The sequence below is a fragment of the Octopus sinensis genome, linkage group LG5 (genome assembly GCF_006345805.1).
Source record: "Octopus sinensis linkage group LG5, ASM634580v1, whole genome shotgun sequence".
Classification (NCBI taxonomy): domain Eukaryota; kingdom Metazoa; phylum Mollusca; class Cephalopoda; order Octopoda; family Octopodidae; genus Octopus; species Octopus sinensis.
Genome location: NC_043001.1, coordinates 27,876,510 through 27,884,744, shown reverse-complemented (window position 1 = coordinate 27,884,744; position 8,235 = coordinate 27,876,510). Strand labels below are relative to the sequence as shown.

General features: G+C 38.3%; 1 long non-coding RNA gene across 1 annotated transcript in view; it reads left to right on the top strand.

The window, feature by feature from the left end:
• The first annotated feature begins 3,879 nt into the window (after positions 1-3,879).
• LOC118763602 overlaps positions 3,880-8,235 on the top strand; it is an 18,213-nt gene continuing 13,857 nt past the window's right edge. The window contains exon 1 of the long non-coding RNA XR_004999354.1: positions 3,880-3,923. This is a non-coding gene — a long non-coding RNA (uncharacterized LOC118763602). The remainder of the gene's footprint in view (positions 3,924-8,235) is intronic.

Sequence of the window (8,235 nt, the reverse complement as noted above, 5' to 3'; positions counted from 1 at the left end):
ATCTGATCGCCGTTGTTTTCCCTCATCAGAGAACAGCTCCACCCTTTAGACGATGTGTTTTATAGCATACGCGATACACTAATTTACCGGTATAATGGCACTTTGAGACACTGCAATGTTTCGACCTCGCTGCGTGTCTCCAATCAGTCGATTGATCAAACTCCAGTCAGTTTCTGAATGCTGTGTACGATTTGTCTAAAGCCGAAAAGCCACCAGCCTGCGAGAACTGAATATATACATATATAAATGAAAATGTAGCTGTGCTGCGTTTTATGTTGCCTTTTTGTCGGTGGAGATCCATATCGTGTCAACACCGTGTGCTTCGTGATGTAAACCATCTGTAACGATAATTGCTAATTTACCTTATTAAGTAGCCTTTTAGTTGGTTTGATGGTTGCTTTATTGATTGTGTGGCTCTGTGATTCAGTAATTCAGTGGTCGCTCTGTTCTCCAGCCAAATGGCCTCTTATGATATGTGAATGCGGCGTGTGTTTGTCTATGTATGTGTGCGTAAGTTGTGGTTCCGTGTGTAACTATATAGGCGTATCTGTCTATGAATATATTATATATATATATATATATATATATATTATATATATATATATATATATACACATATATACATATATATATATGTATATATATATGTATGTGTATATATATATAATATATATATATAAACATATATATATATGTATATATATATGTGTATATGTATATATATATATATATATATATATATATATATATATATAAACATATATATATATGTATATATATATATATGTATATGTATATATATTATATATATATATATATACATATATACATGTATGTATATATATATATATATATTATATGTATATGTATATGTATATATATATAATATATATATATACACGCACATATATATATATGTACGTATAACGCCACACGGCAATAGATATAAGCCAACACACATACACACACGAAAATACATGCGCACATACATGCGCGTGCACACACGCGCACACACACATGCACACACACACGCACACACACACGTGCGTACAACACCATGCACACTTACAGTTACGTGTGTGTGTGTGTGTCTGTCTGTCTCAATGTGACTGTGTCAAACGTGTGAGCGTACAAGCGTACGTGCGTACGCCATCGCGCGCGCGTGCGTGTTTGTTCGTAAGTGCGTGCAGAGAGCTGGAGGCAGGAAGAGGCACGAGGCAAATGTTTTGCTTGATGTCTCTCGAGTATTCTGTTCACACATTACTGTAATCGACAAGCCGATTACATCTAGATGGGGAGAGAGCAACCAAATTAACTGCATATCAAAACTTAATATAAATACTGTTTAGCGGCAACGAGCGTTCTTTCCCAAGGGAGGGGGGGGGGGGAAAAACCAACTTCAAATATTAGCTAGTTTACTGGACTGGTACAGGAAGACGGTATCGCGCATGCGTATCAATCAATAATGCGGCTGGAATTACGAAGTGAGAAGGCGAGATCGATGAAAGGGAGATATGAAGATTAACATGACGGGAGGGAGAGAGAGAAAGACAGAGAGACAGAGAGACAGACAGAAAGACAGAGAGACAGAGAGACAGAGAGACAGAAAGACAGAGAGACAGAGAGACAGAGAAACAGAGAGACAGAGAGACAGAGAGACAGAAAGACAGAAAGACAGAGAGACCGAGAGACAGAGAGACAGAAAGACAGAGAGACAGAGAGACAGAAAGACAGAGACACAGAGAGACAGAAAGACAGAGAGACAGAGAGACAGAAAGACAGAGAGACAGAGAGACAGAAAGACAGAGTGAGAGGAAGAGGGTGAGAAAGAGAAAGGGAGTGAGAGGAGGAGAGGGAAACAGACACACAAAGAGTGAGATGGGAAACGGATGAAGAAAAGTATAGGCACGGACTGTATTGAGGGAACAAGTGCAAAGGGGAAACTAGTGAGAATGTGGGGGGGGGTACTGAAGCAGCTAGAAAGTGTATGTGTATGTGAGTGTGCATGTATGTGCGTGCGTATGTGAGATAATATATGCTTTTGTGGGGGTGGGCAAAAACTAGTTATGTTAATGAAATTGGTCTTGGGAGTATGGATTTAGGGTATATATGTTCATATATATATATATATTTATGGAAAAAAAAAGTCAAGATAGAAATGCTAAAATAATTTTATAAAAACACATTTCAGTACCGGTTTCAGTCATTGAGACTTTTTCAACTGTAAGAATGGAAAACAATTAAATTTTGGAAAAATTAAAAGAAAAGTACTTTTTAAAGAATATTTGCATAGTGTTCAAATACAAGGGCATTTTCCTTGTTACTGCCTGTTTCTCTCTCTCTCTCTCTCTCTCTCTTCTCTCTCTCCTCTCTCTCTCTCTCTCTCCTCTCTCTCTCTCTCTCTCTCTCTCTCTCTCTCTTCTCTCTCTCTCTCTCTCTCTCTCTCTCTCTTGTTCACTCTTGTGGGTTCGAAGTCGTTGTGTTATATAATATACATATACATATATATATATATATATAAATATATATATATATTATACGTATAAATGTGTATTTTTCTTTTACTTTTTTCTGTCAAGCTGGGGCGCCACCTTTAAGAACATTTTGTCGATTGAGTCGATCCCAATACTTTTAATTTTTCAAAGGCCTGGTACTTATTCTATTGGTTACTTTTGCCGAACAGTTAAGTTACTGTGACGTAAACACAGCAACACTGGTTGGCTAGGGGTGATGGGAGAGAATTCCAGACACAAAGGCACAAGCACACGCACGTGCCTGCGTGTATGTGTGTGGGGGGGACGTGATTCTTTCAGTTTCCGTCTACCAAATCCACTCACAGCGGTTTGTTTGACCCGAGGCTATAGTAGCGGACACTTGCCCAAGGTGCCATGCAGTAGGACTGAACCCGGAACAATGCAAACTTCTTACCACACAGCCACGTCTGCGCTTTTATGTGTATATAAAAGGATAAAGATCTTTCTCAAGATAGGGCCGGTTTTAGTGGCGCATATATATTCCTCCCTGGACGGGACGCCGGTTTGACGCAGGATTACTCAGTGGACTTGAATTAATGTTTTGCTGAAGAACACAGCGCATCGCCCTGTTCAGGAATTGAAACCACAATCTTACGATCATGTATTCAATGCCCTAATCCACGCGCTTTTCGTACACAAATACACACACACATATACACATACACACACACACATACATTGTTATATTTCGGGTTGGTAACTATATACTCGTTCTTCACTCGTTTATTAATGTTCTTTTAGCTGATGTCCACTGTCCGGAATTCTTTCGTCACACATCTGTAACCTCTTCAGCGACACTTTACGCCCTCGTGTATATATATCGTATGTGTGTGTATGTGTGCTCGCGGGCGTATTGTGTATGTGAGTGTGTATGTGTCTGTGTGTTGTGCTTGAATGTGGATGTGTTGTGTGTGTGTGTGTGGAGTGTTGTGTGTGAGGGGGTGTGTGTTGTGTGTTGTGTATGCGTTAGAGAAGAAACTTCAAAGATCATATGTGCGTGTATGTGTGTGCTTGCGGACGTGTTGTGTGTGTATGTGTCTGTGTGTTGTGTGTGAATGTGGGTGTGTTGTGTGTGTGTGTGGAGTGTTGTGTGAGGGTGTGTGTGTATTGTGTGTGTGTTTTAGAGAATAAACTTCAATCATCGTATGTGTGTGTATGTGTGCGCGCAAGGACGTGTTGTATGTGTGAGTGTGTATGTGTCTGTATGTTGTGTGTGAATGTGGGTGTGTTGTGTGGGGGTGGGGGGTGAGGTGTGTGTGTGTCTAAGTGTGTTTGTATGGAGTGGACATGTATGTAGTGGTGGATATGTCAATGCATATTGAGCAAACGCGTGTACATACATGTAAATGTGTGTGTGTGTGTGTGTGTGTGTGTGTGTGTGTGTGTGTGGTGTCTGTGTATGAGAGAGAAAAGGTGCGAAGAGGCGAAGGCAAGAGTGAGTCAAATCCCATGTTCTTCAAACGTATCTGTGAAGAAGAAAGGGTGGGGAGGGTGCAAAATGAAATAAATAAAGTTTCTGTGTATGTGTGTGTACGTGTGTTGTGGTTGAAGATGCAATAAAAGAAAAGAAAACAAAGGAGACAAAGAGAGAGCTAAGAAGGGAGAGTGTGATTTATTTTAGCAGCTTTTATAATTACGGCAAGGAAATCGATGACAAGGTTGCCGTGTTGCGAACCAAATATCTCATCATAATCCCCAAAGACGTGTGGGTTGTCACGGACAAAATGCGCGTAGGACAGAAAACATGCATAGACAGGATGCACTGTGAAATAACTGTTAAATGTTGCAGCATATATAGGTATAGTTTGATTGATTTCACACCAGGTGATTTTTGTGTTTATAAGATCAGGTGTTGTGGAGCCGTGCATGTGATGTACATATGGAACTAGCTCTTAAGTTGGGAAACTATTCAATGGTTTGTGGGGCTGTTGTAGATTAGGGTTTTGAAGCATGTATTGCCAAACTAAGTACTCAGCTGTGTAGCATCAGGTGTTATGGAGCCGTCTATATATTGAGAAACCATCTATTCAATAGCGATTAGCTGTGTATATATTGGGAAATTACTTGACATCGTTGTGTAGACGATTATATGTGGGGACGAGCAAAACACACACCCCCCGTCCAATGGACGGTGCTGAGTTGTCAAACATTTAAACCAAATTTTCTCAAAACGACTTGACCAACCGTCCCATAGGCCTCCATTTTGAGAAACACTGATTTAAGCTAACTTTGAGACACCAGCAAAAGAAGAAATAAAGATAGACTTTTTTTTCTATTCCAAGAAAAACGATTTTACAAATGCTTCCCCAAAACTGAGAAATATTCTTGCAGAGAGAAATATCAGAGACAGTGCTTTGCAGATTTAGCCGTTAAGGAACGTTTTAGAGAAGTCTTGTGAAATGCCTACGTTATGGAGATGGAGCAAAGCGGGCAGCAAATGAGGAAGATTTTCTTATTAGAGTATTTCCTCTGGTGCATTACTTTGTTGAGTTTTGTAAGAAAGGAATATTCGGAAAATTGGCAGAGATCTTGGTAAATGAGTGAAATGAATCGCAAAGATTTTGGTGGTAAGCTGTTTTTAGGCTGTGCAATTCAGGAAGTTATCTTTTTCAATTCGCACTGTTATATGTTGTTGAGAAAAGTTATCGATGTCCAGATATAGATTTATTTTCCTTTTTGTATACAATCGATAATATTGGGATTGCTCCCTTACCAGGACGCCCTTGTGGGATGTAAACTTCATATTTCAATTTACATTCAATATCTATTTCCCTTTTACATTTCATTACATTCAATAATTATTGCTTTTTATGGTGTAAACACGTAATTCTATATCTGTTTAGTTTACTTAGTAGGAATACTAGTTATTAGGAGGGGTCGGGAAAGTCATTTACTTCACAACTTGAAGGAAATATTTGTCAGTCTTCTTTGCAAAGTATGTGTAGCTGAGCACTGGTCTGTGAATCATTCTGATTTATCTGTTATTTGAAACTACGCCAAATGAGTTCTCGGGACTTTAAACAAAAATCATTTATGAATCTCGTTTTCCTGGTTGTTTTCTTTGAGTGAAATCGTGGATTGAAACAAATATTATTCTACTTTGGGAAAATCATCCTGCCTATTAAACAAACACACTGATTGTATAAACAATTATGTAGATAATTATTTAATAATTTAATTGCTTTATCTGATCTTTCGTCACAGACTTTGAACTTATCGGTGATGATGGGTTCCTCATACAATTTCTCCTTTCTCTCTGTTTGTATCTCGGAGACAAATGGTCCATAAGTCTTCTCTATGTTTGCATCTCGATGCCTTTAAGTGAGTCATTCATGACTCACTTGCAAAGTATAATCTCATTGTCTGCGAGGCTGACAACCGGAAGGAACACAATTGTCATATTAGTGTTAATCCACTAATATAGATAGTATCAATTTACCAATGTGGGGAAGGCGATCAAATAAAATACCAGTCAAGTTCTGGAGTCGATTTAATTCTTTTTACTCTAATTTCAAGCCTTGTTCCTATATCAGAAACCATTTATGAATGTTAGAAAAGAACACTATCATAAATACGTAGTTCTGTCCAAATAATGTTTCGCTCCAAATGAATACTGCATACTTAATCACTTTATGCAATGTTAAATCGCCCAATGACATCGTTAATTCACGAATGGTGTAAATCCTTGGTCGAGGAAGATAATATTTCTCCATGGATGCAAAGAGGAGAATGTTTGCATGTATGTAGGAAATTATATTACTCCATGAATGCAGCGAACGATGTTGTTCGAGGAAAGAATGAAATGAAATAAAGACCTGAATCGAATGAATGGAAGGAAAATGCATTGAAACGATTGGATAAATTGATTCTGTAGCTGATCTTTCACCTCACGCATATTTGTGTATGTGTGTATGTATGTATGTATGTATGTATGTATGTATGTATGTATGTATGTAGAGATAGATATATAGATAGATAGATAGATAGATAGATAGATAGATAGATAGAGAGATAGATTAGATAGAAGATAGATAGATAATAGATAGATAGATAGATAGATAGATAGATAGATAGATGGATGGATTGGAATGGATGGATAGATAGATAATAGATAATAGATAAATAGATAGATAGATAGATATAATAGATAGATAGATAGATAGATAGATAGATAGATAGATAGATAGATAGATAGATAGATAGATAGATAGATAGCAATCTGCATGATAATTATCTATCAACATGAATATCAGCAATTGTGCCAGTTGCAACCAAATAATTGATTACCGTTTCCGAGTATTTCTCTGAAAGTCTCTCACTCTCTCTCTCTCCACCTCTCTCTCTCTCTCTCTCCACCTCTCTGCTCTCTTCTCTCTCTCTCTCTTCCTCTCTCTCTTTCCCTCTCTTGTATATATGTAGGGGTTATTATATACATTTATGCATCTATTTGTTTATATATATATAGATATTATATATATATATATAATATATATATATATATATATATACACATTATATATATATATAAATAACTATGTAATACTGCCAAGCACAAGGACATACATACATACATACATGCATACATGTATATGTACATACATACATACACTCACCACTTAAAAACACAACGGTCAGGGAAATACTGATACCACCGTGACAACAGCAACTGCTCTAACACTACCATTTCTACCAATACATTAGCACCAACACTGTCAACACACTGACACCACCGCTCGCAATGCACTAGCACCAACACCACTACTAGTATATTCATCCCACTGCCACTAGCAACACCACTATTATGTCAGATGTACCGTATTGACAACTATAGGCGCAGGAGTGGCTGTGTCGTAAGTAGCTTGCTTACCAACCACATGACTCCAGGTTCAGTCCCACTGCGTGGCACTTTGGGCAAGTATCTTCTACTATAGCCCCTGGCCAACCAAAGCCTTGTGAGTGGATTTGGTTGACGGAAACTGAAAGAAGCCCGACGTATATATGCATATGTGTGTGTGTGTGTGTGTGTGTGTGTGTGTGTGTGTGTGTGTGTGTGTGTGTGTGTTGTGTGTCTGTGTTTGTCCCTCCAATATCACTTGACATCCGATGCTGGTGTGTTTACGTCCCCAGCGGTTCGGCAAAAGAGACCGATAGAATAAGTACTAGACTTCCCAAGAATAAGTCCTGGGGTCGATTTGCTCGACTAAAGGCGATGCTCCAGCATGGCCGCAGTCAAATGACTGAAATAAGTAAAAGAGTAAAGGAGTATACAGGGAAAGTAAGATGGCGAGCTGGCAGAATCATTAGACCACCAGGCAAAATGCCGAGCAGCATTTCGTCTGTCTTCACGGTTAGAGTTCAAATTCCGCCGAGGTCGACTTTCTCATAATCCTTCTGGAATTGATAAAGTAAGTACCAATCGAACATTGGAGTCGATGTAATCGACTTATTCACACTCCCGAAACTGCTAGCCTCGAGCCAACATTTCAAACCAATTGCACATGGAAACCGATTAGTGAGCTTCTCTGTTGATAGCTATTTATTATGCAGATTGCTATCTACAGTCTATCTATCTATCTATCTATCTATCTATCTATCTATCTATCTATCTATCTATCTATCTATCTATCTATCTATCTATCTATCTATTTCTCGCTCTCTCTATATATTAATTGGTATATATATATATATACCGGAGTAAACA